The sequence below is a fragment of the Scleropages formosus genome, chromosome 1, assembly GCF_900964775.1.
Source record: "Scleropages formosus chromosome 1, fSclFor1.1, whole genome shotgun sequence".
Taxonomy (NCBI): domain Eukaryota; kingdom Metazoa; phylum Chordata; class Actinopteri; order Osteoglossiformes; family Osteoglossidae; genus Scleropages; species Scleropages formosus.
In genome coordinates, this window is record NC_041806.1 from 33958602 (window position 1) to 33969179 (window position 10578).

The following is a 10578-nucleotide window of genomic DNA, read 5'->3' on the forward strand; positions in this document are numbered from 1 at the left end:
GCTGCTCTCCTCTGGCCAACCGCCATGCAGGACCTCCAGCCCGCTGCGGGCACACTGCGCAGTCGGACCCCGGCCGAAACTTGAGAGGCCAGAACTTATGGAACTCAGGGCTGCAGCGAAGCCAGGGGGTGGCAGATTTACTTCAGATGGAAATGTTAATGCCTCTATGTGACACATGCTAACCTAACTGAAACATCAGGGGTCAGAAAGTGTGCTTTGTGTTACCATAAATAATATCACCTGCAACTGTTGCAGGGATGTATAACTGGAATAAATATTTTAAGTTTTGTTTAAAAAATTTACACGATACTATTGATAAAGAAATTAATAGTAATAATAGGGAGGTAGCAGGAACCACTCAGGCTGCGATGGCCGAGTGGTTAAGGCGTTGGACTCGAAATCCAATGGGGGTTCCCTGCGCAGGTTCGAATCCTGCTCGCAGCGTGGACTGAGAGGAACCAGGTACACTTTTTAGAGGGACAGCTGGTAGCACAGTGGTTAGAGCTACTACCTTTGGACCCACAGGTTTGAGACCCCTTTCCTGCTGTAGTACCCTTGAGCAAGGCACTTACCCTAAATTGCTCCAGGAAAAAATAAATAAATAAATAATACCCAGCTGCATAAATGGGTAAATAATACTAAGTTGCTCTGGCAAAAAGCATCAGATAAATGAATAAATATAAATGTGCTCTTACTTTTTTCTTTTGTTAGGACCAGCTGGTAGCATAGTAGTCAGTGCAGCATGGTGGCACAGCAAGTAGCGCTGCTGTCTCGCAGCGCCTGGGTGGTGTCAGAAAACGTGGGTTTGATCCCTGCTCAGTCTGTGTGCAGTTTGTATGTTCTCCCCATGTCTGGATGGGTTTCCTCCCACAGTCCGAAGACATGCTGTTCAGGTTCCCCATAGTGTGTGAGTGTGTTTCACTGATGCATGGATGAGTAATCCCTTGTAAGTCGTGTAGTCACCTTGGTGAATAAGGTGTGTGGGCTATTAACACTGCATAGTATCTGTTGTAAGTTGCTTTGGACAAAAGTGTCTGCTAAGTGAGTAAATGTAGTGCTGTGGCTTTTGTCTCAAAGATCACAGGTTCAATCCCCATCTCTAGCTGTAGTACTCTTGAGCAAGGTACCTGCTTTAAACTGCTCTGGTAACATGACCCAGCTGTAGAAATGGCTTAATAGTTGTAAGTCGCTTAACACTGTACGCTGCTGTGGAGAAAAGCATCAGCTAACTGAATAAATATAAAGGTGTAGTCCACAAATACACAGGCACACATTCATGCCAACCAAGCTAGGGGTAGGGAAATAATAGATTACGGTGGCTACATTTGACTCAGACTCCTTGTAATGTCCTATAATTTAGGATTTAACTGGAAAAGTCTGTAAATATCTGCCATTAGTACTGAATTTTTAGTTTATTCATGAGGTTTGAATCAACTCTCACATCTGGGCATTCACCCACATTCACTTTTGTTAATCACTTTTCCTGCTCACACATCAGAGCAGTCCAGAGCTTATCCTCAAATCCCTGGGTGCAAGGCTGGCGGGGTACACCTCAGACAGGATACTAGTCCATCACAGGGTACACACACATGCACATATTGCAGGCAATTTAGAGTCATTAACTTTGCTGAATTGCATGTCTTTGAACTGTGAGAGGAAACCTGAGCACCTGGAGGAAACACACCCAGGCACACAGACAACATGTAAACTTCATTCAGACTGAGTTGTATTAAAACCAACACTGAAAGATTCCAGACACTGTGGCGTGGCAGCACTATCCACCACACCCCCATACCACCAAAACTTGCCTCTATACAGATTTAAATGGTAAACAGAGCTCAAGCTTCATACAAGGAACTCATCTGTATCCTATGTCTGTGTCATGACTACAAAGACTGGAAACTACAACATATATAACTAGCAAAACTGAGGCCAGCACCCAATATGGCATTTGTCAAAGGATAAGTTAAGTTTTTTGGCTCTGCTTATGTTGAATTCATACAGCTAAATTCCATTGGTAAACAATTCATTATGCCTAGATGTTAAATACACAATAGATGTATTTATTTCTGGTACCAAATGTCCACTCACGGTGTATCTAGCTGTGTTATGTATTGTAGTATGGTTGAATTCATATGATCCATATCCTTCTTTAAAAAAACCTAGCCTGGGATAGTGCATGTCAATATTATATATATTTAAGGTTAAATAGACAATGTCTAGTCAGCTCGGGTCTCTTACTGTAAATGTATCCAGATTTGTACCAGCACAAAGTACATATGGCACGATGATGAGAATTTTCCATCTCTAATTCCAATCCAATGTTTTTATACATTTTAAATAAACCCCGGGATCCAAATTTGGTACAGAAGTAGTATTGTCTTGGGGCAGGCCATGAGGGTTAAGGGCAACCGTGAAATTGTATTACAACTAAAATGATAGGTGGCCACAGTTTCATGTTTGATTTGGAAAGCCGTCAGCAAAGACTCCCAAAAGTATTTTAGACTACCCATAACAAAGTTATCTATTTTTTGCACTCGTATGGGAGGAAAAAGCCTTTTTTTCTTTTTTGTTCCAGCAGTAACAGAGACGAAAGTAGGGTATTAGACCTCTGACACTTCAAAGTAAATTGTCATATGTTTTCGGCGTGTCTTATTTGTTAATAAACTGCCAGCTTCACGCTACTTAAAAAGCAAGCAAGGATGTGTATTAATTATGTTTTCAATAGGATGCCCACTCAGTGTAATGGAGCTGGCCTCAAGTATTCGGAGACGGACGCAAAGCCATTGTGCCTCTGGATTTTATTTTTATTTCTTTTAATGGAGATGGCTGAGGTCTTAGTACTCCAAAGTACAGGTGAAAGACACAGTGTCTGGCAAGTGCCATTTCACCAAATGAGAGTTGTTTACGCAACAATCACCTTTTCATTTTCAATGTAAACATGCCTGGGTATGAGCACAATAATGAAAGGGTCATGGGCAGAGTTTAGAAGGGTACTCAACGGGGATTTTTGAAGCAGATGCTGATACGTTCTCCCCGGAAAGAGATGTTCTTTCTCCAATCGTGTTTACCATTATTAAAGGTTATTTCAAAAGAACAAGACATTAAAAATATCAAATTGCTTTCTGCATGACCTGAAAACGTGTTTACGGACAAACATTTGCAGCTTCTGTTGAAATTCAAAATCCTCACAGAAGATATTCCCCGATGAGTCCGGTGTTGCGAATATTTTTCTCCTTCAGTGATCCCTCCCATTAGCGATGGAAGTTCTTCCCTTGCAAGAAAAACAGGAAAAAGCTTGGGACAGAGAGGCTGCCCATCAGGCTGGCTTGGCACTTTGAGGTCTAAGTTTTCCGTGTTCTTCTGCAGGCGGCAGCTCCGGACTCCGGACAAAGGGAGTCATGAACCCCGGCTTCTCTAACCTACAAGCACCGAATCCGAGGTGACGTCGTAACAAATGACAGGAAGGGGGGGACTCTGGCACTCCCTGCTTCTGACATGGGGAAATCTACTGGTGGCACATGGTTTTTTTTTTTTTTTTGGTTTCCAGTTTGGAGTTGAAAAGGCAGTATGCTGAGAACATTCAGATTTACCACAGTTTTACTGTTCTAACCACACACCAAGCTATTACTGTATTTTTTACTCGTGTGGATGTTGGACACAGCGATAAAACCAGGAAGAAAACAAGCATTGATTTGAAAAACAACCTTTGATAATCCAACATTGTTAGGTCACCATGTCAGATAATTGAACACCTATTAACATCACATGATAAGTAGAAAATTATTAAAGTCCATTGACAAAAACTGGAGAAATAATTTTAAATTATTAGGAAAATATAGTTAAAACTATATGATTTTTTTTGTATTTTGAGATTTGCATTTCTTCCTTTTTTCTAGGATCTTTTCTCCAGAACACACACACACACACACACACACACACACACACACACACACACTGTCTGAACCGCTTGTCCCATTTGGGGTCGCAGGGAGCCAGAGCCTAACCCAGCAGCACAGGGCATAAGGCTGGAGGAGGAGGGGACACACCCAGGATGGGACACCAGTCTGTCACAAGGCACCCCAAGCAGGACTTGAACCCCAAACCCACTGTTCTCCAGAACATCATATTTTTTTTAGTCAACACATTCTCCAAGATTTTGGATAGCTATTGATCTAGGATAGTTGTTATTATTAGTTAATATCTATCCTAATGTCTCCTAGGTGTCACACTTCCAGGCATTTTCTTTTATGCGCAACCACTGTGCAGAATAGTTGCAAGAAATGCGAAAAACAGTCTATAAAATCATACTACAGTCCCTAATATACACATAGGAAAGAAATGTTGCAGCATAATTCTGCTCTGCCTGCTTTAGCAGTGCTTTTTAAATACTAACCGGGTCATGTGTAATGTCCTTATCCTAAGCCAAGTTCATATTTTTCACAGTACGCCAAAGAGACGACATATTAACAAGGAGACGGTTTTTTTTTTAAACAATCATACTGGATGGACTCCAAGCACAAGAGCTCTTTCAACACAGGGGAGCGGTGTTCTCATTGTGAACAGCCTGACGGCGCGAGGCCCTGCCACCGCACCCGGCCCTCAAGAAAGGATGCAGCTGCTTTCAAGTCCATCGCGTATTTACGAAAGGCAAACTAACAGAGGGGAGGGGAAGAAATGGTCAGGATGTTTTTCATGCAAGGGCAAGAATGGGATCCTGCTGCCCGGGTGCAGGCACAAAGTAGCGAACGGGACGAAGAAGTGAAAGATTGGTTTCTGGATGCTGGTAGGAACATGCAGATGAAGGCAGGAGGGGTTGCAAACACAAGAGCATGAGAATGGAAGGAAGAGGGAAGGAAGAGTTGTTAGAGACAAGAAAAACAATCAGGAAAAGCCACATGACTTACATGTAACATGACAATACTGTCAAGCAGTAAACAATAAAGTACCTGGACAATGTTGTGATAGCTATAACTTGGGAGTCTTCTTGGGGTCAAACACGGTGTTGCTAAGGACAGACCGTGACCATTATATGTACGGCCTTATTGAGACAACCTCCTTGTCCACACACGCTAATGCACCTGTACATATCTTCCCGGAGACCTTCACAAGGTGGAACTCCTGAGTAGGAGAAAGACCACCCTTGATCAGAACGTTTGGTTCTGAAATCCACACTATGCATAGAGGTGTAACCAGCTACTGTATGTCTTGCTGGTACTTTTCCACCTCTCAGTCCAGCTTCGGCTCCTTCCCCATCAGAGAGCTGGCATTCCACATTTCCAGAGTTTTCCACAGGCAGAGTCCAGTTCGTCCATACCACTCACATCTGGTCCATGTCACTCGCACCTGCCATACTTGCTGGTTGGCATTGCACTTAACCCTCACCTTTCACTTTGCAGGAAATGAGATCACAAGACAGTTCTGCATCACTGGGCTAAGCCTGACCAGGTTATGTGTACCGGGCAGCTTCAAGGCAGTCAGTGGTGAATGCTACCCCAGGGTTTCCTCCAGGAATAGTGGGTCCAGGTAACCCTAATTTAGGCAAGGTACACTTAGCTTTGATGAGAGGCAGGTGCGGGCTGGGTGCATGTGACAAGTAGCAGGAAGACCAGAGAAGAGAGAGTTGCAGTAGTCCAGGCGGGATGTCACCACAGCTTGGACAAGTAGTTGGGCAGTCTGTTGTGCAATAAATAGAGTTCGTTGGAAGTCGCTTTGGAGAAAAGAGTCTGCTAAAATAAATAAATGTAAGATGTCTCATGTAAGTGAGACAGGATTCCACATGTATTCGTGTGACCATTTTTAGAGCTCAGAGTCGACAAAATGTGCCGGTATCGCTCCACTGGATGTTTGCATGAATAAGTCAGGAGGCCTGTAAATGGAGCAGAGCTGTCAGATTGAGATTGAGCTCTGTTTCCCCATGCCCACGGAGGCAGCGCACCACACGGCGAGAGAGCGGCTCCAGGTCCTAGACTCTGCGGTCGGTGCGCCTCCCCGCCGGCCTGACTGGAGCTGCCGGGCCTGGAGCCTGCCCCAGGCGTTGACTGCCAAGGAGAACTTTCCGCCAAACAACAGGTGAATAAAATATAGGGGCAATGTCACTCCAGGAACGGCCTTGGCTTCTGAGTGCCGAGGACATGCATCATTTAAAAACATCTGCTTTTGAAACGTGTCCGTGCCTCCGAAGACAGCTGCCAAACTGGCAGACGATCATTTCTCTTTGCATTTAAGATGGCACTTTCCTCTTGCGTTTCTCCGTCTTTGACCTTTCACCTCATCACCGTGAACCCTTTTTATGTCCGCCTACGAATCCCGACAAATGCACAGAAAGAAAAAAATTCCACTGAGCACCAGGGTCTAGTTCCTACTATACGTAATCTCAGTCTACCTGCTAACACTTTTAAAATAATGTAACGACCCGCATTACTGTGTTTAGGCGGGAAGATTTGCTTAATGTAGATAGTTGCATTGTGGGTAACTTGTAAATAATGTGTGCAACCAGTGGGGGCACTTCAGGGGGAAATGATGGGGTGACCGTGTTTGGCAATTTGTTGAGAAAAAGCCTGGGGTTCTAGTGTTCAAATAGACATTCAAGATGAACACTGTCTGTGTATTCTTCTTCATCAAATCTGAACACCTGGTGCTGTGTACCACAGTAAATTAAGTCACTTTACTTAGTACCCACTAATCTCTTAGCTCCTGTTAATAATGAATGTCGTTGAATGTGAATTACTGATTAATGAAATAAGATACTGAATTCAAAGTAGACACATTTCTTCAAATTTCTCAACATAATCCAGTGTAGATGCCTCGATCTAATTAATACAAGTCAAATAATACACACTGTCGATTTGTCACAAGCAACATTTGATTAACAAAACTTACAGGTTTACATGGCAAACTGTGTTGCTCCCTGTCTAGTGTACTGATGTTGTATAACTTGGAAGCACTTACTGTATTTGATAAGTAATGATGTTATGAGGTGACTGCAATGAAGGTTGTTCACCTGGACCAAAAAAGTTAAAGAGTGTTTAAGCAGAGAAATGACAACAGGGATATAGGTTTTCAGAAATAGCTCCATTTTAATTCATCAAGATTTTATACTTGCACATAATTTAAACTTTTTTTTATGTAATAAGTAATAATGCAAAAGCAAAGGGTGGCTGGTGTGACAGGACGTGGGTTTGATCCTCACTCAGTCTGTGTGGAGTTTGCATGTTCTCCCTGTGTCTGTGTGGGTTTCCTCCGGGTGCTCTGGTTTCCTCCCACAGTTCAAAGACATGCTGTTCAGCTTCACCCATAGTGTGTGAGTGACAGAGAGAGTGTGTTCCAGTGATGTGTTGGATGAGTGACCCATCGTAAGTAGTGTATCTAGCAGTGTAAGTCACCTTGGTGAATAAGGTGTGTGGGCTGGTAACACTACATAGAGTTCATTGGAAGTCACTTTGGAGAAAAGCATCTGCTGAATAAATGTATGTATGTGTAAAAATAGAATAGCAAAACATTTAGTTTTACATTATTGCCCAGAAATTTTTACCAGCTTAAGCAATAAATATACCTTCTTGATGTGATCTGAAAGTGGGGTGGAGAAGAAAAGGCCGGTGTAATGTATGCGTTGCCATGAGAGTAGGCGGAAGTTCAGTTCACATGAGGACACTGTTTCTCGCACAGCCTGGTCGTTTTGCTTTTCAGACCTTGAAGTGGGAGAAACGGGTAGGAAAGGCGAGCTTCTTAAAGAAAAAACGTTGTTAATTTTCACTTAATCTCTTTGCCCTTCAACACGCTCAGTTCGACGCGCGAACTGTAATCCCCTCATTACCCGCGGCCCCGTGTCCCAGGGACCACCAAGCACGTGCCCCCTCTCTCAGGCATGTGCTCAATCAACTCCGATCTCTCCAGTCGAGGTGTGAGCTGCGTGATTTCGCTTTCCTTACTCTGACCCTGCATGGCAGACTAACGGCAGGCTTGTTCTTCAGCCCTTAATTACTGCCGTTCTTTACGGGAGAATAAGCTCATTTCCGCCACTTCGTAACCACAGCACACCCTTTATGTGCTCATGTCACCTCAGTTCAGTATTAACCTTCTTATTTTCCCCCTCTAATAATTTTTATGGCCTGCACTAGAGCACTGTTACACTGCACCTTGACCTGGGGCTCTTGTTGGCCATCTCTCTATTGCAAGCAGTAGGAGACTTGACCAGGTTACAGTTACAGTTACAGTAAAGAGAGAAGGTGTCTTCAACACTGTTGGAACTTTTTCAAAGAGAGTCTTTTCTCTAGTCTGCAATAACCAACCTGTTCAAGAGGTAATCATTTTATCATTTACTCACTCCGTATCTTTAACCTCTTATCCATGTCAGATTTACAGTGCTTCAGAGCCTATCCCAGAAAAATAGGATGCAAGGCGAAACAGGGTACACCCTGGACAGGACATCAGTTCATCACACGTTAGCCAGACAAAAACACACTGGCATGCTATGGACAGTCAAGAATCACCAGTTGGCCTAAAACACGTCTTTGGATGGCGAGAGGAAAAAAGAGCACTCGGAGGAAACACATGCAAACATGGGGTGAGCATGAAAACGACTATGTCTGACCAGCCCAGGTGCCACTACCTGCTGTGCTACCATGCTGCTCACTTTATATCTTATGTGATTAATGTTATTTTTATGGAGGCAGCACATAGCACAGATATTTCATTTCAATCCCTGAATATGGTCACAACATTTATTATTCTTTAGTATGTAAAGTATTGGCTAGTACTTACTTTTGAACTACACACACATCATCTGAACCACTTGTCCCATACGGGGTCGCAGGGAGCCGGAGCCTAACCCGGCAACACGGGGCGTAAGACTGGAGGGGGAGGGGACACACCCAGGGCAGGGCGCCAGTCCCTTGCAAGGCATCCAAAGCAGGACTCAAACCTCAGACCCACCGGAGAGCAGGACCCGGTCCAACCCACTGCGCCACCACATCCCCTTACTTTCAAATGAGCATTGAGGAAATGATCAACAACGGGGAACTTATATGAACGGAAGCAACCGAAAGTCAGTGTGTCTGATGATGGGCTGTCTAGTGAGGCATGGATGATAATAGTAGTAGATGGTAATAAAGGCTGTCGTATTATGCATACAATAGCTTCTCATTTACATTCAGGCAACTCAGAAAATCCTGCTGCAAGTCACTGGTCCTTCATGGCAAATTTGGGGTACAATTCAAACTCTTATACGGTTGGTAATTGACAAGAAGAATCATGGGAAGACATCTCACATACTGTATGGGTGATCTGTGGAGCAGCAGAGAGCACTGGTGCATCATCGCTCCTAGACTGTGGGGTATGGATGTGGGTTTGAATCTAACTTACTCTGTGTGGAGTCCACATGTGCTTTGTGGTGTTTCGGTGAGTTTCCTCCCACAGTCCAAAGATTAGTTTCCAGTGAATTTTAGACTCTAAATTGCCTTTATTCCGTGTGTGCGCCTCCGTCAGATCACCCTATAACGGACTTGTGCTTTGTGTTTTTGGGATAGGCTTTGAGTCACAGTGACCGTTCACTGGACAAGTGGTTATTGACAATGAATGAATAAATGTATGTCTGATGATCTCTCACACACACTGGATGAACATTGCAACTGTTTGTATTGTTTTTATCCTCTACTTAACGTGCATTTATCATTTATTTAAGCATGATTGCAAAACTGACTAAGAAAAATACAGCTAAAGGATGCAATTCCTTTTATTTAATCTTTTCTCCACAATTACTAAAAACAATGTGCTGTGGGATTTATTTCTAAAAGTCAGTTGTATATTTAATGAACATGCTTTAAGAGAGACAAGGATTAGTGCCATCATCCCATTTTGTCCTTGTTCGCTCATCTCTTTATGACGATTGCTTTCCCAGGGACAGCACATTTCTCAACCTGCTGCAAGACAGCATTAGAGTAAATACACATTAAACATTGACAGAGGTACTTAAGTGATATTAAAATGTGTAAGTATTATCCTCCTTTTAATAATTATTAAATAAAAGCAAACCCAATTCCAAATGAAAGGTCAAAAGAGAAGGACTGAAAGAGTTGTGTTTCTGTGTTCTTCTTCTATTAGTGTAATTTAACGCTGTATTTTTTACATGTCAGTTTACACTGCTGTATTCATACACTGAAATCATGAACTACAGTTACAGTTAAAAGCAAAAAAGGAGATCCAGGATGCGATGTAATTAAGCAAACACCAGAATATTTATTGTAATCTTTAGAGAATCGTCTTTATTCCTAAACTCTTTTATGAAAACTAAAGTTTCGCTGATACATTTTGATACTGGATAAATGACAAAAATTAAGCTTGTTTGGTCCAGTTTAACCTAGACAGTACACTGAACTTTCATAGAGCATCTGAACATTTTTGGTTATTATATTAATTGAAGGAAGAGGTAGCATCCTGGCTACGGCTGTTCCCAAGTAATTTGAGGGTTGCTGGTTTGAGCTCTGCTCTTCTTGCAGTACCCTTCAGTAAGATCCTAACACGGCCCTCCTCGTTTACTTAATACCTCCCACCATCTATGCTCTCCTCTGCTGTCTTAAC

General features: G+C 42.9%; 1 non-coding gene across 1 annotated transcript; it reads left to right on the forward strand.

Annotated features, from left to right (window-relative positions):
• Positions 1–362: 362 nt before the first annotated feature.
• On the forward strand, positions 363–444 carry trnas-uga (transfer RNA serine (anticodon UGA)). Its single transcript has one exon. It is a non-coding gene; the product is annotated as a tRNA-Ser (tRNA).
• Positions 445–10578: the final 10134 nt, after the last annotated feature.